At 37.9% G+C, this 26,454-nt stretch overlaps 1 protein-coding gene across 11 annotated transcripts in view; it reads right to left on the reverse strand.

The window, feature by feature from the left end:
• MEGF11 (multiple EGF like domains 11) overlaps positions 1–26,454 on the reverse strand; it is a 276,513-nt gene that overhangs the window by 242,438 nt on the left and 7,621 nt on the right. For 10 of the 11 annotated variants that reach the window (XM_040706671.2, XM_040706670.2, XM_040706666.2 and 7 more), the window contains exon 2: positions 26,237–26,335. The gene's annotated coding sequence lies outside the window, so the exon portion shown is untranslated. Of the gene's footprint in view, positions 1–15,968; positions 16,250–26,236; positions 26,336–26,454 lie in introns of those variants that run through there. The other variant, XM_004943900.5, reaches the window with a different exon arrangement.

A 26,454-nucleotide genomic window follows, 5' to 3' on the forward strand; every position in this document is an offset into this window, starting at 1 on the left:
TATATCTACCCATTGATACCTGGAGTGGATTGAGAGCAACAAATACCTTGGTACACCACTAACTGCCAGTTATTTTTGCTTGGAATTCTGAATGCCAGCTTTTGCATTACAAGCCCTTAAGAGTCCAAATGGAATACCTCTGAAACTGCCTGAGTTGGTCGGTGCCATAAACCACAGAGAATTAACGATTGGGAATAAGAAAAATCTCTGCATTTGGAATTCTAATTTCTGGAAATACAGCTGACTGGAACTTCAGTATAAGCTTGTTGAGCAAAGCCCTTGCATCTATACTTTCCATTACACAGATTTTCCCTGCTATGTAATCCTGATAACTGCCTTCAAATGATTCCACATGGAATCAAGAAGGCAACTGCAGGAATTTGACACATATAGATGTGCGTACCCCAATCCTGACACAATGCTATTCTTGCCAAAAATAAAATGCCTCTGGCAAAGCAATTCTATAAAAAGTACATTTGAAAGGAATAACAAATGATAATTAACTGCCTCAAGTAAATAACTCTGGTGTCAGTACAAACCAGTTTGATTATACAAAACCACCTTCTTGGTTTATTAGTATCCCAATTCATAAAGTTGGGCAGAGAAAAAGTTCTTTGCTGTCCTTCATTCTTCTTCCTCAAAAATTATGTATGCCACTAAGGTTTTAGCTGATTTACACATACATGCGCACAAAGAGAACTGAGCTAAAGAATATTCAACTTTCCATCATTTTGTTGTAGGCCGTAGCTGAGCAACATAGGAATCAATTGCCTTAAAACTTTCAGGGAAGAGACAGAAATGCTGTTTTGCTTTGCTTAAACTTCACAGTATGAAAGGTTATAAGAGTGAAATGACTAAAAGGAGAAAGTCTAATTCCTAACCTCTAAGCATCTGGTGGTAGTTGCATGTATTTGAAAAGTGCATGAGCAAAAGAGGAAATGGGGATTGGGTTTTGTGCAACTAAGATGAAAACAGAGAAGGTTCTATTGTCCACATCAACAGGGACGCTGTTATAAGGATTATCTAAACATGAAGTATGACATCATTCATTTACAGTTCGGCCTTCTTCACCAGCTTTCCCGCGGTCTTGCTGACCTCTAGCCTCCAAAGTGCTGCAACATTCCAACCTGAACATCAAATGCCATTGAAAACCCACCAAGCAACCACTGTACCCAATCTAAAGATTCCCTGAGGTATCACTGTATGGCCTCCCACAGATAGAGATTCCTTTTCTCATCTACCAGTTCTCTGACAATACACTAACTTCCATGAAAGTATCTGCTAACCAACAAAGTACTGCGGAAGAGAACACCTCACAGCTCCTGACCTATTTTCACTCATTTGATCCCAGTAAAACCAATGAGTTTACTCAAACTTATGCAGCATAGAACTTGGCTCAACCATTTTCTTCTCTATTGTGCATGTTTTGTTACAACCAGTCACAACAAATCAGCACAGTGTGGTGTAAACTAGCTACTCTTAATCAGAAATGTACTAAATACCCATTTGACATCTGCATACATTGTTAGGTTCCTTCCTGCTCTGCATGCACAATTTAATTAGATGAGTAATAAATGTGTCAAATTTGTCAATGGTGTAAAACCTTTGACTGTAGTGAATTTACATCCTTGATTTGTATTGTTCGCAGATGGCTTATTATGGCTAACAGTGTTTACTTATTTATCCTAAATAATAATAATAATAATCATAATCTTCTTTCATTTACATTGATTTGTCCAATTTTCCAGCGAGGAAACACAATTAACCATAAACAAGAGGAAAAAATTCAAAGTTGACTGATGAGATGCTGTTTTAAGACACTCAGTTCAATTACTCTAAAAGCATTTTCTCCTTGTTGCAACAGCAGTTCCAAAATAAAGCCTGAATTGCAACAGAAGTAATTTGGAAAACTACACCAGAAGTCTCAAAGGACTTCCACGTATCTTCTCCTGTTGGGTAGTTATAAGTATTATATATAGCCAGCAGAAATTATTTATTAGAATAGTTTCCTTGGTACAATAATGGAAAATATTAATAAGAAAATGTACTTCGTAATTGTTTAAAAGTATTATTAGTTTTTTCACTTTATAAAAAATAATAACAGGGTCTTGGATGTTGAAATGATTGTAAAAGTCATGCTAGTAAAAGGGGAATTCATAGTGGCAGTTTTTGCTTAAGTTACAGTTCATTGGTGTGCACGATTCCTTGCAATACCAAAGCTAGCTTTCTGTTCTGACCAGCCACTGGAGCAGCCTTTCTGCCCCTCCGTTAACTGCAGAAAGAGACCAGGAAAACAAAGGAAATTATACAGAGAAATGCTGCTGTATGCTTGCAACCATGTGCTACAGCTGAACACCAAATATTGGAGTAGAAAAAAAATTGATCTAATGCAACAAAGCCATTGTTATGTTGTTTCATTTTTGTATAACGTTCCTTAGTGGGAGATAGTCTCTGTGAATTACTTCTTCCCTATCTCCCCTGGTATCAAGTTATACACTAATATGTTTGAAAATCTGTTCTTAGGTCCTAAAACATTAATCCAAAATGCACTAACTGAACAATTCTTTTGAATTGAATTGGTTTGGAATTAGGCCCAATAAACTGCTCAGCTCTCAAAATCATAATAGGGAAGAGAATTGACTAGTACCAAAGTTTATTACACAGCCAATGGACACAAATGCATTCAGTATAATCAAGTTGCTACTTCTCATATTTTAATTATAGGAGAAGCATTGTAAAAGTCAGAATTCCATTAAAAACATGCAGTTTAACAAGACCTAATAATAAAATTTTTATCAATAGGAATATTCAGAATTAACTTTCTGTGTACAAATTAGATTTTAAATAGCAGGTTCATTTCTCTGGTGATCTAATTTAGGTTTTGGTATAAAACAAATGTTTCAAACACATAAAAAACTTCACATGGTAAATTTTTACCCCTAACGTTTTCCAGCTGGTCTCTAATAACTATTCCTAATTGTACTCGTTCAAAAGTGGATTTATGAATCTCAATTATACTTGTTTTACTTATCCTACAGCAATTTTCAGCACCAACCAAATCCATTTCAAGATAGAGAAAGATTTTATGTAGGTGACAGAATAATTATGAAAATAAAGAAGAAAATGCCTTTTATGCAACTTAATTTTTCTAATTTCACTTCAATAATCCAGAACAGAAAATACAGCATGTAATAACCATTCTGGGAACTTTGCTCATTCCACAAGTTACAAGGTACTTTTATTACTAGGATATTCAACTTTGCTTGCGTGTCCTACTGTGAACATTAAGATTTACATCATTCTCAGTGAACCTATTTTAATTTTCTTTCCAAACTTAATACCCTGAATCAGCAAAGTATTGAGAAACAAGCTTAATTCTAAGCACGCACTGAAAACCTAAGTCAACGTAAATTTTCCTGCATTCATGCAGGGTAGCTTCAGAAAAGTTGCTATGTGCGTGCTTATCTTTAATGTCACTAAACCCTCAGCATGCACCACGCTAGCCATTTACCTTACTATTTTGTTAACCAAGGTCCTGTGTTGGGAAAGATATGTTAAAATACATCCTTGCAAAACAACATGACTCATACATGGTCCAAAGACTAGTTCTCACTTGACCTCATTATTAACAAATATAGGCCATACAAAACTTTGTCACATTACAGAGAAGAGTATTCTTAAAGGGACCCTTCCCACCTCTTCATTTGCAGGACCCATGGGAGGGCTTTGCAGTTAGGATACAGATATTGAACAGCATCAGCCACACCTTTGCACAAATCTCATCCACAGTCCACACAAACTTTTTGAAGAATCAGTAACCATGACTATGGTTATATGCCTATGCTAGGCAGCATGCAGACAAAAATGCTATTTTTACAACATTACGTTACAACGTTGTCTTCCTGTTCCAGCCAAACATATTGGCTTGACAAATTGGCTTTGGATATGTGTTAAGTAATGCACAATAAATTCTTATCCAAAAGAAAAAAAGAAAATGTTTAATTGCATGCAAACCTCTGCTCTGGATCCAAAATAGTGAACACATACCTGCTGTCCACTCGACATTTTCCTTAAAAGCTCCTGTGAAAAAAAAAAGATCAAACTTCTCCCCAAGAGTATTATGATTGAAAGTAGCGACTTGAAAACAGTAATGTTTTTATGGGCTCCTGTGAAGAGGATTCTCCAGTGCTCAGTAGGGTGAACCCAACCTTCTGAAGAATACTGATCCCATTATTCAGTTTTGGTAATTAAAATGTTTTCTAAATGATTGTTTCTCAGCAGGAAGAGATTGATTAATTTTAATGCATTATTGTATTTTAGCATGGAACAACTGTTTCTCTTTTTCCCCTCCTCTTGTTCCTACCATTTCCAGATGAATTATTTAGACTTGAAGATTTGTCTGCTGCATTTGACATGATGTTTTAGGCATTGAGTAGGAAAGCTCAAAGAGTGCCTCATCATTTGCAAGTTCAGTTTCTTTCTATTTGTATATTGATTAGCTGCGCATATATCTTTAAGTAGTAGGTTGGCTCAGGGAACACAGATCTAAACAAATATGATTTTAACAGAATTTACTTCTTTAGAAATGTATTTAGGGTTTTCACTACCTTCCCTCTTAAAAAAAAAAAAAAAAAGTGGCTTTTTTAATGAGTCCCGAGAATCTGATTTAAGTATCTTAGAATCTAACACTATGAGCACCATTTACAAATGTAGTGCCTCTTCAAAAACACAGACCCTAATTTAAGGCTGAACTTTCAAGGCCCTTAAATCACACCCATTGACTTAGCTGACTTTAAGTTACTTAGCTATTAGCTGCTTATACTAGTACTCTAAAACTGAAGCTGCAGACATCCAGATAGCTAACTACAAACACTAGTTATCAAAACTAGATCCTGTCCATCTTTTTGAAGAAAGGGTTGCACGTACAACTCTATCATAGCAATTTTCTAAATAATGAAAAGTATTTTGTGCTTGCATTCATCTTGTGCAGTGACTTTAATTTGTGCAGAATCAATGCTGATACAGACGACCTAACATTGAATAGTTTCTTCAAATGATGTTTACACTGCTTCCAACGTATATCTTTTTTTCCCCACCTTTATTATTATTATTATTTTTTAAATGGGGACTTCTACTTGATTACAGTTCAGAGGAAGGAAGGTACAAGGTGATCTTAATAAACAATAACAGTTTACTTACATATCCACTTCTGTTTTCAAGCAGACTTCAGATAACTGAGAAAACTGATAACCAGGCCTTCTCGAAGGAAACTATTACCATCCAATTGCACAAAATATAGCAACACTGACACAAAATGAATTGGCTTTGGACTTACTAGAGTCCAACAACAGTCACCTCCTCAAAATTAAAAGAGAAACGCACAGAATAGACTGATCTATATTGAACACAAGACTAATTCATCTAGGGATACATACAGTATTAATAAGGACTTTGCACAAGATCTTGGAGCACTCCACAGATACGCTAAGATTAAAAAAACATCATGAGTATTAGTATTCTCAGAAAATATAACACATTCATATTAGAGTGAATCTTTGACAAAGCCAAGAACAAGCTTCACCTTTCCTGATTCTGTAACACATTTTTCTGGCACTAGACTTATCCAATAAACAACAGTAATTGCTACAATTATTATTTAATATCAAATTCACAAAAGCATCTGAAGGTCCCAGGCAGAATGAAGGTCTATAAATTGCGTGAAGACATCCAAAGAAACTGCCCTAAAAACCTTGCTGTCCTACATATCTCCAATGAAAGCCTCATCTTCAAAAGAACAGCAAGACTTCATTGCAGTGAATATCCCAACTACTAACACTTTCCATCAGTGTGGACTTAGCTTCTGTTCAGATCTGAAACTCAATTCTGATAGAAGTAGCAAACAATAAAAGGTGATGTCCTTCATACAGAAAAGTTACAAATGTATGTTACAATACACTACTGAGCAACAAAGGTGCTACATTATATTTTTGGCAAATTTTGTACAGATTTAAGTTCCATGTACAATTAAAAATAATAGCATTATTGCACAAACACAATGGTATGAAAATCTAATCCTATTTCCAAATACTCTAGTATCTGATGCTGTTGAATAATTACTTTCAGCTATATGAGTAGAATTCTTTGTCCGTGATGAAATCCTACATAATGAATAATAAGCCATAATACTAACACATGAAAATACTACTCCTAAAAGAATATCTTGTTTTTGTTGTTATGAGAGCATTAGTCATTGGAAGTAGCGAAACAGCTTCTGATAAGTCCTTTACAATACCAAACAAAGTATCATTAGAAATACCAATAATCATATATAGGAAAAAAAAAATCAACTCACCAGACCGGTGACGTGGTCTCTGGTTACAGAGCATTTCTATCAGGAAGTGGCCTTAAATGGGCACACCCAGAGTCCACCTGTTCCAGTCAGGTGGGAAGGAAAATGAATTGCTTGCAGCTGTGCTTCCTGGGCCAGCCACCCCCTTCACCAGGTGCTCAATCATCATTTCAGGCCCTGACATAACAGTCCCCCTACAGACAGGTAACACTGAACGCATTTACTTACCACATACAGAGATATCCAAGAACTTAGCTGGTAAGAAAGGTCTGACTAGCGGCTGGGGTTCTACTAGGAAATGCATATGTGCAATCACTGCTTCCTCTGCGAGTTGATCAAAGTCTAAACTGGGATCAGATCTGATTGTAAGATCTTTCTCACTGTGCCTTAAGAATTTACCCAAAGTGACATAACATTATAAGACTGCATTCTTCACACTGTTAACCAGAACAAATCTCAAGAGCAGATGTGTCAACTCTCTCATGCAAAGTCAGCTTATAATGTACAACACAGCCTCTTCATTGACATTTTTGTGCATACTAACTTAGATAATTTCTTCCCCAGAACATGCAATAATTAAAAAGCTTATATTACCTCTTATTTTTCTCACACAATGCAATAAACAAGTGGTATTCAAGCACCCCAGAATATGCAAAAGAGACCTTTTTAAATGTAAAAATTAACCTTTTTGTAAGAAGAGTCAATGTTCCTAAATGGGTTCACTGAAGTAAATCCAGTGCTAACAAATCTATAATGCTGTCTCATGGCAATAGAAAACCAAAATAAAACAGAAGCAATAACAAGAACTTCTGGTGAATTCAGTGTCCATCAAAGAATACTGGGCAGGTGTGTTCACTTTTCGGTGACACCTGCTAAGTACTTAACTCACTGCAGTTGGTTTTGAAAGATTACATCCTTAAGCACTTACACATTTCAGAAAGCTAAGGTTCATGTGCATACCCAAATATTGTCCTTGCAGAAGATTTTTGTCCTCCTTTGGTACTACTTCCTCCTCCAGGATGAAGTCAAATTCCTTTCTGTCTTCCTAGCTCTAATCTTCACCTTTGACTACCAGATTCTCAAGAAAAACAGCTGGAAAGCTGTCTTGCAAAGGCACTGCAGGGCCAGACACTGCAAATTTGGTGTACCAGCTTGGTGGCAACCATTCAGAGTAGAGGGGGAGCACACAGGTAGCAGAGTTTGTTAAGCCTACAAGAATGGCCACACTGAGGTCACGTCTCATGAGGAAGTAGAAAAGTAGCACTGAGTCACCAGTCCTTCCCCTTTCTGGTTTCTGCTTCAAGCACAATTCATCAGGACAGAACACTCAGGTCCAAACAACTTGTATGCATTCCTTCAAGTAAATACAGGGTGCTACATTACTACAGTTTACGCTACAGCAGCACTTTTCCAAGCTCAGAATACATATTTGTCTTCTCCTTAAGTATATTCTGCACATTAGTAGGCTGTGTATGAAAGTAAGAGTCTATTTCATCCTAGACTACCTGTGCAAATACATCTTCTACAACAGTCAACAGAACTACAAGTCTATATTCTGCTTCCAGTGCACATTACTTTAACCAGAGCCAAGAATAAACCAAACAAGATGCAGAATATGTTCAGAAAGCAACAGCCTGAAGAAAATAGACTAACATTCTTTCCTTCCTTCTTTTCTTGCTATATTCCATAGTCCACACAGTTATAGATGCAAAAATCCTTCCAAATCATTTTTCTAGACTTCTGGGAGCTTAGAATGGAGCAAAAGAATTGGGACTGCAGGTCTTCTCTTTTTTGCATACATGCATACAGAAAAATGTAAACTTAGTTCTCTACTACAAAGAGAATGCATACTGTCCTCTACTGAACATTATGTCAAGCTGCCCTTCCAGTGGAGAGCTTTATCCTTAAACAAGGCCTAAAAGAATGCTAGGGAAGATAATATAAAAGAAAGACCTGCAGAGAATTAAAAGAGCGGGGAAAAAAAACAGCTGATTAAAAAAAAAAAAAAAAAAAAAAGAGGAGGATGCCTGGATTATCTAGAAACAATCAGCTTCAAATGCTGGACATTAATCAGTGCAGAAGCATCCTGCTAACCATTTCTACTTTCCTCACTCTTTCTGCCAAGCAAAAGAATTGTGCACACCATGCACAGGACTGATTCCTCACTTCCCCATTCTCATTTAATTCATATTTTTCTGACTGAGTCTTTTGTTGTTAATTCTGTTTAGCTGTCTCCTTCCCCCCTCTTGTTTGTTTTCCTAATTATGGTTCTTTTTCTTGCTCTTTTCTATATATAAAAGTGACTTTCTGTATCATTTCTACCCACGCAACTCTGCCTGCCAAGCTATTTTCTATTGCCTTTATTTAACATTGTTTGCCCCTTATTCATATTTCCCCACATATTTTTTATTTTACAGATCAAAGCAAATGGAAGAGCTCTGTTTCCAGGCTGTACTCAGTTCATCCACAAACAATCCCATGAAACGTATTTGACGAGCAAATTTCTTGTACAAGTTTATCATCCAAAATGACAAAATATAAGTGAGAAAGAGAGGCAAAGAAAAATAAAACTAAAAAAATGCTTGTGGATTGGAGTGGACATAATACATGCCTCAACTTTTAAAAGCACCCACTGCATTCATCCCATTTGTCAACAGATACTTTGCTGTCCTCTGACCACTGACAGCGGATGGCATTTTGTCATTTGACAGATCCCAGTTTATATCAGCCGCAGTTCTTGCCCTAGAGAGATTGTAATCCAGTGTAAGGTAACAAGTGGTTGGATCCTCTCCTGCAATAGATATTACCATGAAAACGAGTCTCCTTTCATCGGTAGTTTACAAATCTTTCTGTACATTTTACTACCATTATTATGAGTAAGTGTTTAGTAAATATAATTTAGCACTGTTGTAATTTCTGTAACTTATTCCCAGTAGCCTTCACTGCAGAAACTGCACCTAATCAATCCTCAATTGCTACGCAGATATATCTATAGGCTACTGATGTCTTTCCTTTCAAACACTTAATACATAATTAATGACAGCTATAATGGCACCAAAGATTCTAAAAGAAAAGAACTTCTTTCTATAATTTATACTTGCCACCACTAAAAAAACACTGATTTTTTGGAGCACTTATTCAAGATTTTTGCAGTCTTCTGGAAGAGTGATTATTAATTCTAGTCAGTATCTGCAATGACTGTACTTTTCTTCACAAAACAAAACTCTGCCTAAGTATAATGGTTATTTCATGTCCTAACATTACCTGGAAATACCTCGGATTACACCCTAAAGTCCTCATTCTGGAAAACTTCACAGAAACCTGAAGTTCCCAGAAAAACCATCACTCTATATTGTATATGAGATACATATGTAAATGCAAAGTTTTGTCCTAAAACTGTCAAAACTATGATACCTAGACTAAAGCTTGGAATTACAAATGGCAATCTTCAAAACTGTTCATTCATTCATTTCCAACAACTCTTTTAGTCTTCCTACCTTTCTATACAAATAAAATGAAAGAAAGGCTTTATGATGAAAGTGCTGAGTCAAACTCACTGGATTTGACTATTTGAAAAGTTAGGTAATCTAGCCTAGTCTGATCTGCTAGTCCACTTTGAAGGAAGAGGTACCCAGACATCACATCCAGAAGGCAACTCATCCTAAAGATATCTACTACCTGCAAAAATAAGTCTCCAAATGTCTACTAAACTCTTTGCAAAGAAATACTGGTATAAAACTCATCTTTCTCTGGAGTTTTAGTGCATGATTACTCACATGACCTTTTGTAGAATGTAATGCATAATAACCGTGAGAAGTAAATTTTCTGATACTTGAATTGAATCTATAAAATAACTGATTGGACCTGTTTGGTTGATAAAATGCCTAACTGAAATATGCAGAAAAAAGAAAATTAGAAGAGGAAAAGAGATGAAGAACATTGCTGCACTGGACATTTTTACTAAGTTTGAGAAATGGTAGGTGTTGTAACTTTAATGGTTTTGATTTGCCTTATCCATTTCAACACACACAAGTTAATACAATTTCAAATTAATCAGCCAGCAATCCTTTAAAGTGATATTTACAGCTTTTACATTTAAATGAAGGCAAACAAAAGTATAATTTATGCTATAATAATGTCATATACTGTATCATTGTTTTAATTCGTTAATAGAATTAAGCTAGCTGTGGCAAGTAGATAAAAACCCTTTGAACAGTGAAACATTGCCACAGTTTGTCTTGTCAAGGCTTCTGCTTCCAAGAATATTTATGATTTTACTGTTCCTTGAGAACTATAAATGACACAGCATGTCAATGAGACAGCTTCAATCTTAGTTCTGGATGTAAATATCCATTCTGGATTAAAATTCAAACTCCATCCCCAGATAACCCCATAAAACTGTGTGTTTAATACTGAACTTCCTCCAAAGGAACAAACTCTTTACTTTGCACTAACCCCCATGAGTTCGCCAAGATTGCAAGAAATGAAAATGAATGCAGCATTTCACTGTGAATTAAGAAAGCACAAATCAGACCCAAACGTACAAAGTGCAAATTCCAGTTTCCTGGAATGTCTGTCTGTCAAGTAGGTACTAGACTAGGATGCACAACTCATTTGACGAAGAGTGTCAGCAAAGTCACCTACCAATGTCCTATACTGCTACCAAAAGTGTGTTGGCTGCTAAATGACTTTACATTCTTTTTTCTACTAAGCTTATTTTAGAAAGGTTGTATATCAATCTGGAAAGTGCTGTGAATATGATGTTATCATAATGGTACCATATGCCAGTCGACTACTTACAAATCATCCATGCTTCTCTCACTCAGTAGATGTTAAGAGAATGATAAAGAACTTGATTCTCCACATGCTTACACGGACTTTGTATCAGCATACTTCCATACATTATGCTTGTTTGAAAAATAAAAAATTGTACCAAAGCCTCTGTTTCTACAGGCTCTTAAAATGCATGCCTCTGTCAGATGACTGCTTTTGCTATTTCAATAATTGTCTCAAAAACAGACATGGGCATTAAATATTCAAACTATGGAAAAGTAGAAAATGCTTCACAGTTATCTTACCTAGCAGTACTATCTGCAGATAAGTTACATCCTCTAAGCAGTGGAGCTTTTCATTTGCTTTCTTGTTCTGACAACTTAAGGAGGCAAGTATAAATTCCGATATTTCATCTCAGTTTCTCTGTAGTTTGTTGGCAAATTTCACATGTGACTAACTTTTAAGCAATCATATTCTGGCAGTTCTCTGGTTCTTTTTTAACTCTTCAAATTACTTTTCAGAGTGACTATTATTGCTCATAAAATGTGTTGAGCTGAAAACCCTAGAAAATGAAGTATATGAAGACACAGCACAGAACTATTTTTACTTACTCTGCCCGGAAGAGGAGTAAGACGCAGTAGCTGTCTCTAGCAGTGAATCTGACTTCAGCCTCTTGCCCATTCGTTCATTATCCTCCACAGAGTCAGGCTGTTACTAGGAGAAATTCTCAGTGCCATTTTTTATTGCAAAGGAAAAAGTTAGGCGTACCAGCACTGATCTTATTTGCAATCTGGTTCAAGTTGGATGCGCTCTTCTTTCCTACTGTGTTTCTGCAAGCTGGCTAAGTGGTGACCTTCATTCTGCATCTCTTTCCCTCTCTCAGAAAGAAGCTTTCATACAAATTTCAGCACTTTCCCTTCAGAGCAGCAGCCAGACAGGAGAAACTGCCTGGAGGGCTTAGCACTACCATTCATATACAAGTGTTTGTAAACACACATATCTTAGAGAATTCTGGCTTAGTCTTTGAACATCCTGACTAAATACCTCAGATTCTCTGGGCTGCAGCCCACTGTTCTACAGCTACTGACTCTCATCTTCACAAGGGCATGGAATATTGTCTCTTCGTGAATCTGGTAAATAGTCATTAATTCCTAAAATAAGGATCCAGTCTCATAAACTCGTGAACAAAATTTCTCCTCTCTATACACATGCCCCAATTGTACACCACTCGCAGGAATCACATAGAAGCATCATGTCAGGATTCATCTGACAGTCCTTAAAACTGATTCTATTTGGGATTTTTCTCCTTTGAGAGTAGCTCTTTTAATTTTCTACAAGCTCTTTCATCTCTCTCACCTTAACACACAGAACTTCCTCACAACGTTTTCAGTTGGTTTTGTGCAAAGAAAATTACCAATTGCTACTGCAGTACAGTCAACCAGCACAGTACAGAACCATGAGGTAGAAGGTTTTTTTTTTTTTTGGTCTTTCCCATTAACATCTAAACAACCCTGGAAGTAACTCATTTATTCACAGTGATATCTGTATCTATTTTCTCAGTCAAAAGTTTTCCGTATGTGGGCTTTAATAATATCTGAGAAAACCAGGGAAGGATTCAGTTGCCCAAAGATGGATGCCAACTGCTGTTTAAGATGTCCTAGGAAAACCAAGATACCTACATAGTACATCAGATATGACAGATGCCTCATAGGACAGCTGAACACTGATGAAGCAGCAACTACAGTATCAGAAAGGGTATGTTAGAAAAGGCAAGATGACAGAAACCTGAATTCTGCTGGGAGTGACGACGTAGTCCGGTGTTCATCACCATCAGTGGAGAAACTCCCAGTGACTGGCTTTGCATTGGAGCTAGTCTCTGACTTTTGCACTGTCTGCATGGATATGCAAGGGAAGGGGGGGCTGCATAAGTAACCCAACATCTCCCAGCACTTCTCTTCAAGACACAACTGGAACTGATACATTTGCATTCAATGGCAATAATTAAGAGGTGTGTAAATAGGTAATTCTAAACCAGGGTGGGAAAGATGGACCACACACACTCTCTGCACCCAAAAGTACACAAAAGCCAACATCCAGCCCACACGCTGTAACTCTTACTGTGAAAAAACTAGCGCACTGTAATTCTATGGTCCCCCAAGCCTCCAGCCTCCATATTGTTTGTGTTTTTGGTTTTGTTTTTGTTTTATAAAAGCCTATGGCTTTTACATAAAGTACCTGGGAAGTGTATGAAGTGTCTATTTAAATTCTTGCCCCAGAGATTTGCACAGCAGTGTCACCAAAGGTAGTAATTATATAGGAGCTTTTTAGTATGCAGTGGTATGCAGCACTTCTCTCTTTAAGCTGAACAGCCATAGTAGCGTTATAAATATTATATTTATACAGTAGCTCAAACAACATGGCTTTGAAAATAATAATGAAGTACCCGCTTTGTCAGAGCATAGAACTAGAAATGACTTCATAGACAAGGATAAAAGGGTTTCAAGAATTGTGACCACACTATGGAGAAATAGTTTGCATGGGCTTTACTTGAAGGTATGTTCCCACTTCCAGCATAATTAACTGTTTTCAGAGGTTTATAGTTTTGCTGCATGCATTTGCTTAAATATTAAGTCTGCCTAACATTTACAGCACAATGGATGATTCCAAGTAAAGATGGCTGAATGCCCCATTCATAGTAAATACACTCACAAACATGCAACCTTTTAGAGGAGAGCTCTGTCTTCTATTTGATACTTTGACTATTAACATATTTAATTGTAAAAACAAGAGATCAAATTAGTCCTTTTTCAACAATTAAGTGATAGGGACAACACAGTTTACCCTGACATTTTGCATTCTACCTCAGACATCTTTTTGTGTGTTTTTGGGGGCTTTTCTAAACTAAAATTAGAAAATTTCATCAAGTATATGACTGGTTGATTAGAAAGACAACACTGACCATTTTCAACACTTCATATGCTGAAACACTTTCACCTGGCACCATAGAACTTCCGCAATTCCATAAGAGATTTACTTGGCTATTAACAAGAAGCAAAAATAAAACTAAGTTCAACAGACTGAACACTGAAGAAGTCTCCAGGAGTTGTTGCTGACACATAAGAACTCATGCACTTGCACTTAAATTGCCTTTGCAAACACTTATTATTATCCTTAAGCACAGCTGCTTATGAGTACTTACTATCCTAATGCAAAACCAATTCAGGTGCCTCACACTAACTTGAACAGACTCCACACCAATTCCAGTGAACATAAACTTACTCTTAAGCTTTTACAAGACCAGATTCTCAGTCTGTAAATCATCACATAAAATCAAATCCTATGATAAAACTGATTATTTATTTGCTTTTAGTTAGCCCTACTATTGGCAAAGTAAGAATCCATCCATCAGATTTTACTCTGAGAAGAAAAACGTGGAACTTAATTACAAAGCGGGCATGTACAGAAGGTCCAAACATACAGGCAGAAGAGCGTTGGATGCACTCTAAGGGAACTCTAACAGAACAGGAAAGGTTCAGACTTAGACTTGGATATACCAGAGGAAACCTCCACGGAATTAATCAGCTTGGAGATGTGAAATTTATAAACATAAGGTCTATTCACATGACTGAGATTTCTATTACTAAAATACAAGACTGAGTGTGACAGGAGGGATATCTCCCATCTGACATGATATAGAAGGTAGATAGGCTGCTACATTCTAGTTAATTCACAATTAATGTTACATATTTATGTTCTAAACCAGGAAAATCATAAAGACATAAACTGTAGGCTTCCTTGTAGTTAACTTTGGATTTCCCTCTTGCTAGGGAGTGAACCACAGCCTTCACAGTATTTAGTGGTCACAGGGTTTATTTAAAGCTTCAACCCCTGTGATACCACAAGAGATTGGCTGCCCTGCTTTCACATTATATTGATCCTCTGCCCACCTCTCAGGGCCACGCAGATGCCCAATGCTTCTAGATGAATATTAATAAACATAAGAACTGTGCTGTCACCTAAGGATCTCAGCTAAACACTTAAGGATGCTGATGTCCTCACACTCCCCAACTTCTCCCTCTATGTTTGCAACCATCTGGCAGAGTGGCAAAAGTCCCTCCTATGCAAAAGAAGGGAATGTTTGGCAGCACTGAGTAGCACCAGTGAGAGTATGATTACACCAGCTCCCATCCTCAAGAAACTAAAGCTGTCACTTACACGCTGCGTCCTACAACTTCTCCCTCGTGCCTTTTCCCTACTCCAAAGACTCCCTTTATCATGAGCCCTGTTAAGTACATGCACGGGAAGCAACATGACCGCAAGCAGCGAGGCGTCCTCCTGAGTCCTGCCGCCAGCGCAGAGCAGCATCCCGAGGACGGGGACACGCGGGGACAAGTGTGCCGCCGGCAACCAGAAGAAAGTTGATGCTTACACGACACCCCAGTAAACCATACCGTGTGTGTATGCGTAGCGCGGGGGAGCTTCCGAGAGAAGCGCTGACAGGGAGAGTCCTAATAAATCCGTAAGGTCTCCCCTAGGCACGTATCTCTTAGATCAGCACTTCCAAAACCATCAGGAACCCAGAGAAGGCTCGGGGAAAGGGACAGAAGCCGATGACTGGAGAGAGATCGCCCCCTACCCTGCCCCTAACTTGTCCGGGGTGCCCGGGAAGCTCCAGGAGGAGCAGGGAAAGGGACTTCTTCCCTGCAGACAGACGGTGCAAAGGGAGCTTCTTGCCCCACAGCAGCATCACCGGGAACAAACGGGGCGTGGGGGCCGCAGCTGCGGGCAGGGGGCTCCGGCACCGCTTTCCCCGCAGCGTCCTGCACCTGTCCCGCCCCGCACCTACCTCGGCGGGACCCGGGGCTGGATCGCCGCCGTCGGGGCCGGATCCGCGGGCTGCTGCGGCGGCGGCGGCGGCTGCGCGGCGTTGCGAGAGGCGGCGGCGGGAGGAGGCGAGCGACAGCCCGGGCTGCAACGGCCGAGTCGGGGCCGCTCGCACGGGGGCACCGCGCTGCTGGCGCTGCCCAGGACGGGGAGGAGATGCTGCTGCGGGGGACTCCAAGCGCCTCTTTGGCTCTGTTAGGAAAGTTACCGCTGCCACACGACCCACCTTAAACCCGCCTCCCCGCAGGACCTGGGGGAGGGAAAAGGAGGAGGAAAGAGGGAGGAGACAGGGGTGGGGGCTCGCAGCCGATCAGTCCCCAGCGCAAGCACCAAGTCACAACAGCATCTCTCGGTCTGTCGCTGCAGGGCTCGGAGCACCAGTGTGGCTTCGGCTCCCGCAAGCGCCGGGCTCCGCTCCCCTTGGATTCTCGCATGTACACGCGGCACACGGGGCCAGCTTCAGAGCGCAGAAAGTTTCTCCTTTCCAGTAGCGCTGGTACTAATTTTTGACTTGTTCGTTTGCTCGTGGTTGGTTTGTAGTCTGGTTATTTATTTAACCAATTACGGTTGGGGGTAGTTATTTAGTGCCAAAACCTTGAGTTTTATGTATGGTTTTTTTACAGTTCGATTTAATTAAAGTACCGTAAATAGACTCAAAGGACAAGGAATCAGATTGGCACCCTGGCATCTCAAGGTTGCATCCCCACCAGCGTAGGTGGGAACAAGGAAGCCAGCCTCCACAGCTGAGGTAGAAACACCCAGCAGAAGGAAGATTAGAAAAAAAAAAAAGTCCTGCCTCTCACAGCTGAAAGAATAGGATCTCGAGGGCAGAGTTCTATCAGACTCCATGGATGTGCTCAGCAGGAGATCACACAAACTTCTGGAACCATTTCAAGGTGCCTCAGTTTGTAAATCGCATGCATGCAGTTGCAGGGGCATGCAGCCATAGGCAAACACATGCAGTTCTCTGACTGCCTAAAGCATCCTTTGAATAGAGAGAGGCTGACTAGTGCTGATGCCAGGCAAGACTGAGCAGATGCTAACAGATAGAGGAAAGCACGATGGAAAATTTACTTCTTCTCTAGCATCCTCTACTGTCCAGATTATCTGCCCTTGTACTGTCAAATCAGCTGCACTGTTGCTGCTTTTTAGGGTGGCTCAGTGCAACTGGATGATGCCCAGAAATATCAGGCAGGGAATGAATCATACCCCATGGCTGTAATTTCCTTCCAGAAGTTACAAACATATGATAAAAATCTTTAGATTAAAATGCTTATGAGAGGTGATTCTAACAGCTGCACTAACTTAGCTCATAGCCAACAATCATATGATCATACAGTCTTTTGAAGATGAAATGCAATTTACGTTGTGCAGGATTACTGATTATTTTCTAATTAGAACAGCATTTGCCAAGGCTTTTTAAAGACTTTTTTAACATATCAGTATGTAAGGCACATAAGATCAAGTCCCTGTTTGATAATACAGCAAAAAGGCTAATGAGCATTTTGTCACTGTAGCCACGTGGTGACTCCCTCATCATACTGTATTTTATGTACAGGTGAGACTGCCAAAATCCTTTGTCGTGCACTGTGCATTTCATGGTAACATGCCAGTGCATGACTGCAGGTAGATGGCAGACTTTCAGAATGGATAGTGTGGGCCAGTGTTGGTGTCCTCTTTCCATGAGGGGCTCACAGCAATCTCCCATTCTCCTCAAAAACCTCTCTACTCCCACCACTGCTTTTGTACCTCCAGGTCCCTAACATTCCCCATGTCAGCCTGCAGTGCTCCCAGCACCTTGCACCAGCCACCTAAACTAGGAGAAGGGGACAGTGGAGAATACATGCTGGCAGTGACTGCTGGTTTACCCACTTTTTTGCAAACCCAGCTCCACGCTTTCTTGCTAGCTCCAGAAGGCTATTTTTCTTCATTAACTATGGTTAAGGAAACCTGACCAGGATCTGCAGCACTACAAGTGCATGAGATGAATTTATCTCTATTTTTCCCTTCCTGTTTTTAATTATTTTTTTATGAACATACTAATAATGAATATCAATAATAAATTAGCAATCACATTTATTTATTATATTATTTTCAATATTTAATAAAATGGAATAGATCAAATTTGAACTAGACTTATTGAATAAAGGTAATTAGTTTTATTGTTTGTATAGGAATATTGAAAACACCAGTTGCTCTATACTGATGGCATTGTTTATGACTCAGCACTGTCACCAGATTCCAGTTGGGAATTATTATTAGACTCCCTGATAGTTATTCAGCCTCCCTGATCTTCTTTTTAAAAAAGAAATGCTGTCTGAAATGCATGCAGACAGACCCAGTCTACTTAAAATAAAGCAGGCCAGCTAGCTGCTCTAAGCTTTTTAATACCTTTTCTTTTTGTCTTTTAGAGCTCTCTTTAAAACTTCCCAGAGAAGCCTCCTGTCAAATAATGACCGCCCTGAACATCAAAGTCCAAGACTACACATTGTTGCATGAATGTTTACAGATGTTCAACACAAAGTATTCGTTCCTGCTGCTCCTTTTCATGTAAATTCCCATATAGCTCAATTGTTTCATTTGGAAACAAAAGTATAGTCCCAGTATTCTCTGAAATATAGTTATCTATTTGAAGGGTAGTAGACCTTAGAAATGTCAATGCACTTGGCAATGAATGTGTTTTACACCTGAGGTTGACTAATAATAAATGGGTTTTGTAATAGTTTGCAACTGTTCTCTAAACACACAGGCAGTAAAAATAAACACCATCAGATTGCATCACAGGGATTCTAGTTCAGTCATTTTGTTTTAAAAATGCACAGCTTACAAATAAGATATTTTTGCCTTTTTCTTCTTATTAACTCAGTGATTCTAGCTTAGAATTATAACTGTATAGACAAGCTGAATCTTCAAGCTTAGCAAGATTCTTTCACAAATCAGAAAGGCTTTTTGAAATTCTGAAGGACAAAACCATGACACCCATTATTGGTGCACAACCTCAGTTTGGTGAAATGATATCTTTGGTTACTCCCATGAAACTAAGAAAAAAAATGGAAAAAAAAATTACCTAACAGAAAAAAAAAACACCAAGAGTGCACTACAGGAGTGACTCTGCAACAGAAAACTGCTTAATAATTCTGCTGATAAAGTGTGAACCAGAAAAGAATTCATTTTTCTCTCCCAGAGCTCAGTTGGGGTGACAGGACTTTAAAGTGCAGCTCTTTCACAAAGGGAAGCAGGTACATCCTTCAGTACAGACAGAAAATGGAAGTTTGAAAACCGTGAACTCACTGGGAGTTTGGCCATTGACTTTTTTGGGGAAGCAGAATTTTACCCTAGGAAATGTGCTGAGTAAGAAACCGCCACTTGTACGTGATTTCTCCTCAAAGTCAAATCACTTTTCAAGAACACTTTTTACTGCTTTTACTTGCTTGCTCTGCATGCCCAATTCAAAATGAGTTCCTACCCACTCTCACCTTTTCCATAAGTTCTTTTTATCCAAAGAGGGAAATTGGGCCTCAGAAAATAACACTACAAGGAATCAGGTGATGGTTTGTAAAAGCCAGTTTTCAGCACTCTAAAATGATTGCACATTTAATATTAAAGCTCAAGAAATTAAATATGCATAAATTGTGTCTGAAAGTACAATTTACTACTGAAAATAATGCTCGAAAAAGAAAAACAAAGCTTTTCAGATGTAATGTGAATCTTAAACTGTTTTTTATAAAGCCATTCAGGGTTTTAGTTTATGAATCATCCTGTTCCCTGCAATAATATGCTGTCTGTGCAATCAGTGATGATAAATGGTACATAATTGTAAACTTGATATTGGTTTTCAATATTGAATTCATCATTCTGTCCTCTTAACACATATTAAATACCTTAAAGAATTTATATATTTGTTTGATTTATCTGTGATTTTTTTCCAATATGTAGAATTTATTAGTTTGCTAGTTTTTGAGAATCTAAAGGTAGACAACATCATTAATAATACTGAATAATACTGTTGGCCTTATTTATGCATGGCTCCCTTCTACCAATACAAAGTGCCCAAATCAGATACAAACATATTAGTTGTAGGCAGTATAGAAAATACAGACTTAACTGAAACCAATTCTGCACATGTCTTGTTTGACCTCCTTGATCTACCCAAATAATAATTGCAAGAATTTATTCTCATTTAGAAAGGTAATTCTGCATTCCTACGGCTCACATTTCACTTAATGCAGTGACAGAATGGTTGAGTAAGTTACCAAATTTGGAGAAATACAATAAATACTTCAGTCTAAAGAGTAAAAAAAAAAAAACCTAGATATCCCTCACAGCTTCAGTCCTTCCAGAGACGTTTGTAATACCACGGGCCCATTCCCTTAAAGATGAAGGTGCATTTAAATTGTCCCAATACTCTTAAAAACATGAAAAAAAATCCAGAAAGCATTAATCCTGGTTAACACTTGCAAAAGTATGCAGGTTAGTTCCAGCAATTATGCATTTAATTCAAGTAGATATTTAGCATATGGGGCCTGATTCAATCACATCAATTGTTTTTTTCCACAAACAAAGACAACTTTTGAATCTGTTTCCCATGTAAATTAAAATGGTGCTGAAAATGAGTTAAGAACTGGCCAGTGATTGGGGATTTGGTGCAAGTTTTATCCTGTATGAGGTCAGACTCCGCTCTTAATCTCTCCCTGGTATGTATGACCATCATTTTTAACCACTGCTATTTCTCTTAAGATGTCCTCACTGGAACAGGGTAGGAAATTATTTCTTGTTTAGCACAATGTAGATCTAAGAAATAATTTTAAAATATTTGTTAAAGCTGAAGAAAATAACCATGCAATTATGCAAATCAAAGAAATAGCATTCATTCAACTGAACTGGAGATGATTACTTCAGGGAGAAGTTTGATCTACTAGCAAAAAATCACAAATGTAAGTCACAGTTATTATTCCTTTTCTTACAAAAGAAAGTGGGTAAAAGACAAGTCTTTCACAAAATTTCCAAGTGGAATTCCCTGCTGCAGGATTGCTGTGACAAACATCTTTTTTTGTATGAAAAGATCAACTATTTTGATGAAGCAGAACAGCTTAAACAGCTGAAATAGCTATGGTGTGCAACGGTCCCCAGCGTTCCCAGCATAAGTGGTGCAGTACCTGGAGCACAGGAAAAGTTTCAGGCTGTAGTGCTATGATATGTAGGGAAACACGTCAGTATCTCCAAGTACAGACTGGCAACAAGAACAACATTCTGCCTTCATTTGAAGTATGGTATTACTTACTGGAGAAGGATATCCAAACACACTGACAATCTCTATAGAATACCTAACTTATTTATACTAAAGAAAGTCATGCAAATGAACTGAGAAGCAGAGATCTCTCAATGAAAAAATTACAAAAGGCAGCGTACATAATGAATAATTAACAGCAATGCCATATAGATCAGCAGCAACTATTGTCTTTCTAATGAAAACTCCTATGCAGACTGGATTTTTTTCTGTCAAGAAAGCACATACCACAACTCCAGTAAAAATCCTGTTGCTTCTGACCACATCTTCACCTTTGGTTTTTGAGAGTTAAGGAACAGCTCATCTGGCAGGATCCTGCATGTCTGCAGGACATTACTCCTTACTACTGGATGATGTAGAATCAAGGGTATGGGAAGAACCTCATCTGTACACTACCAAGCAGTCACCAAATATTTAGTGAACATTATTAGCAGTATTTATAACTGGGTTAGAACCTGAAAAGACTATTGCCAATTCCTTTAGTTTGTTTGATAATTCAAAGAGCCGTTATTTAAAGGACTATGCAACTGCATTTCCTTAAACTGAGGCTGGACCAAAATGGAAGCCTTCTGGCACTGATGTAAAGCATTAATAGTGCAAGAGGTTCTCAGTGAAGAGAGAGCGATATTAAGCACCAGCCTTTCCACAAAGGCTGGAACAGCCACAAGCAAACACGAAGAAAAAAAATGAAAAAAGGAGCAACTGAAGAAGAACACTGATTCCATTTGTTTGCCCACATTAACACAGTGAGTTCCCCAAAATTCTGCTGCTTCACACAGAAATCCCAAGAGACTGCTCTTGCTTACAAAATTCCCCTCTGAAGAAGGCTGAAAAGAGTTCCAAGTTCTAGCAAAAGTAAAAAAGTAATAAAGGTAAACTAAGGACTGAAATAGATATAAATTCATGTGATTGACATTCTGAAATAAATATGTTATATTAATTTATACCTTATTTATATGTACTTCAAATTATGCTGGGGGAAATTTATTTTTAGAACTTAGGCAGTTTTCTTCAAATGGCTGTCTCCAAATAGCCACAGTATTATAGACAGAACTTAAAACTGTATGAAGTGCACTTTTATGCCAACTGGCATCTTTTGACCATGCAGAGGGAGGCACATTACTCTGTTATATTTCTTTCAAAAGAAATTTTAAGTTCACTGGTCTCGTATTCAGTGAGAAAAAGGTTTTATTACAGAATGAAGAAACAAGTTGAAAGAGGTTGTGAATTTATCTTCATGATAGATTTCTGTATAGATTTTTGTACTCTGAAGTTTTAGGAAATAGTTGAATGTGAACATTGGATATAAGCAGTCTCTTAACTGCACCCCTCCTTTTCTATGTGTATATTTATTTTTAATCATTATCATTTACTTGCAGAAAGGTAACACTCAGAATTTGTAATCAAGACAAGAGCTTCATATGATTCTTGTATATTAAAAGTAATACGCAAGCTAAAAAAAATCTTAAAAAAAATAACGCAAGCAACAATGAAGGCAAAATTGAAGAAACATAACTGCCTACAACTGCAATGACCAATAAGAATCCTGGGAGTCCCGATTCCCAGTCCAAAACCCTGCCAACTGCAATTGTACATCTCAGTGCTCTACTATCTTCATCTTAAGAGGCTCAGTGTGGGCTTTTTGTAAAGGAGGTACCTGATTTTTTTAATCTGCTCTGGCATTTTTTGTTAGTATTTTTATGCATTACTGCAGAGATGAGAAGCCCACAGAGCTAGTCCATTCTGCATAGCACCTTACCACATTACAGTGAAAAAGACCACCTTTAGACCAATTGTAATGACTATCAGACTGGACCAGAGATTATATTTTGTTTTCCTATCCTCAAATATGGAAATAGCATTCTACGTGCTGATTAACATTAATCTCTGTATAGACCCTAGGTCTGCGTAGCATATGCTGCAGATCTGAAAATGTCCATTGTAATTTTCCTAATTCGGAATTTCAGGGAAATACATTCACTGATATCAGAATTGCCAAAAGAAAAAAAGCAAATCCTACCAGAAACTCACACCAGTTCTATCTCAGTTAAAAAAAAAAAAAACTACAAAACTTGGCGGCAAAAATTACTTTTCTTTTTCATCCAGCTCAAAATGCACTGGGAGAATTTAAAAGTCAGAATCTGCTAGAAGTTTATTCACAAAACAACAGCATGCCCCAATGTATTTATTTCTATATTTTGCCACTTTTCAAGGGAAAAAAATATATTTCTAAGATATTTTTGGTAAGATACGACAAAGTAACAAAATTAAAACAAGGAAATTAATAACCACGTGGCATTTCAAACCCATCGACTCTAATCAAAATAAATCCATTCTAATTAAAAACTGCAAATCCTAAGAATGCCAAACAGATAGCCACAACTGTCACATTATATGCAAATGGAGAATACAGAAATCTCTGAAAGAAATGAAAATGAAGTAGTACTAAAATAACTCCTATATTTAAAAAAATAAAAAAAACTAAACATCCTCCCAATAGTCACTGACTGTCCAAAACAAGTAAATTCTGTCCCTCAAAATTTAAAAAGCACTTAAAAAGATAAAGGAAGGATCTGAAAGAAGTGCATAACTTTACAGACTGAAAGAGATTACTAAGTTTATCATGATCATCAATAGTACAGTGATGCAAAGCATGTTCTGATCATTATGATGAATAACATACATCGATTAAAATGAGAATAATAGAAATAATGTAATTGCACCAGAGCCTTTGTTTCAAAGCCAGAACATCTTAAATCTTGTCTCAGTCTTTAGGACTTGATCTCTCTTGATCCTTGCCCATGTCCTTTAAACGGAAGCAGAAGGTTACTGTCAACTAACAATCCCGCTGCACATCTTAATTCAGGAAGGTCCTCATCTGTCCTGTATTTAATCTTGCTGTTACTATTGGCATCAGCCTATAAGTATATAACTTTGGATGTAAAACCCCCCTGGTTCTGGTAAACTTTTCATGCTATAGTTGAATCAATAGTACTCGTCTACTGCTGCATGGTCAGGTAAGGAAAGGGATCAGAGGGTATGTATCTAAAGCACATGTCTATCTTACTGGCACGTATCTAGAGTAGCTAACACTGATACTTTGGGATTTAAGGAAGAACTTATCTTAATCCAGCTCAAAATTAGCTCATTAAAAAAGAGCTTCTTTTGTCTATTGGTGGTTTTTATCCACAACCAGCAGAGATTAAACAAATGTATTTGCTTGGCAGGCAGTGGTTGTTACCTTGCCAATTAGCTCAACAGGAAGCAAACAACCTGCTGACCTTCCTGGGCAAGCAGACTCTCTGAGACAAGCAAATGTGACTGCAGTAAGGGCCGTAGTTCAGACAGTTGTTACTAACATATATCATCACAGACTTACTCTACTATTGCCCTGGAATTATGTCAACAGTACAGAATCACAGAAGCATAAGAAGGCTAAAGAGAAACAAAGACATCATCACTCTGCTGTACTCAATGAAATCATAGCAAAAATTGTCCTTTCCTTATTATGTTTTCAATAGTCACTGATCCTAAGGAGATCTAGTGGTCTGTAGGAAAATCCCGATAGATGACAGTGATCTGCTAGTCTAGTAAGCCTGTCAATCACTCATTAAATTACTGCAGCAAGGAGCAAGTTACATCTGAACCACCCTCAGCAGACAGTAGCTTGTCCTTCCAAACTTCCAGTGCACAAGGTTTTGCAGTCTCTATGCAGAATTCAATACAATGTTATCGTTTAAGAATATTTAATGTTAGTTGTAGCTTCATTTTCAAAACCCCAAATTGTGCCTTTTTTTCCTTTCAATTAAGTTGAAATTCAGAAACAGAAAGAAAAATGGAACATCGCATACTGAGATGTTCGGACAGCATCATATTTTGAAAAGCAAGAAAATAAAATTTATAATTCTCTATCCCTGCCTATTGTGATGTTCACTGATAATTGTTTAGCAAAATAACTACTCCATGTTTTCAGCATGCAACAATAGTTACAGTTAGCCTTTGCCTTTAGATGGCATGCTCTGGAAGCAGGGTCTGGAGCAGCAAGAGAACTTTGGTGAATAATGAGAAAGGCAGTTTCAGTAAGATTCCTCAGCTATGAGCATACATATTCCTCAGTTGAAGCTTTCATCTTAGTCTCCCCTGCATGTCTTCACATTGGATCAAATAAACACAGAAGCTGAAAAGTAGACTGAGATAAAAATGTGATGGGACATAGAAAGATGCTTTAATAGATAAAAAGCTACAGTCGCTTTCAGAAAGGATTTTTCCACTTTGTACTCCTATTGTCTGAAATCAAGCCTGAACAGAAGAATCTAGCTTGATAAAATATAGGGAAAAAATCATAAAAGAAAATAATGAAAATGCTGTTACAGACTTTTGTGAGTATAAATAGTTTCAGAAATGAAACTGTCAAGCCCAGCATCAAAAGTGCTGTAGAAATATAGCCATTTTAATGGTCAGCCTGATGCAATCACATAAACATTCTCCAGTTTCTTTCACAGCCTTGCATATTGTAGTTGGTTGGTTTTTTTGTTTGTTTGTTTATGAATTTGACATATGGGGAGACATTGGTTGGAGTTTCAAGGGGACAGAATCTAACAGAGAAGCAGAAATAGATCAAGAGAAGATAAGGAACAGAAATCACCAAGGGGAGATATTAAATTCCAAAAAGGAACTGAAGAGACAGGACAGGAAAAAAAAAAGAGATAGGGAGATAAGCTAGAAAATAGCATGCTGAACTCAATTTAAAGCAAAAAATAATAGATCAAACTAATCCAGCACTGTCCATCCATCTTCTTACATGCTTCTAAAGGTATAAGTTGTTGTACCTGTAAGAGTATTCATGTCACCCGATTCTAAACACAGAACTGGAACCATTCTGTCACAGAATTGGATTTGCTCCTTTGCCTTCTATTTACTTCATCAGAGAAATTTTCTCTTACCTGTAGCTGCACTTGCGAGTCCAACAGGTGGGGACATCTCTTCCCAGCCATGCTCTGCACCTCCTCAGCAGCACACATTACATACACATGGAATCAGGACTAGAAAAAGAGGAAAAAAATATTATGGGACATAATGCTACCGGCCTAAGATCTTAATAACCCAGAACAAAGTCCACAATTTACAGCCAAAGGTGATGAAGCAAGAGAATGAATCTTTG

Source organism: Gallus gallus, chromosome 10 (genome assembly GCF_016699485.2).
Source record: "Gallus gallus isolate bGalGal1 chromosome 10, bGalGal1.mat.broiler.GRCg7b, whole genome shotgun sequence".
In the NCBI taxonomy this organism is placed as follows: domain Eukaryota; kingdom Metazoa; phylum Chordata; class Aves; order Galliformes; family Phasianidae; genus Gallus; species Gallus gallus.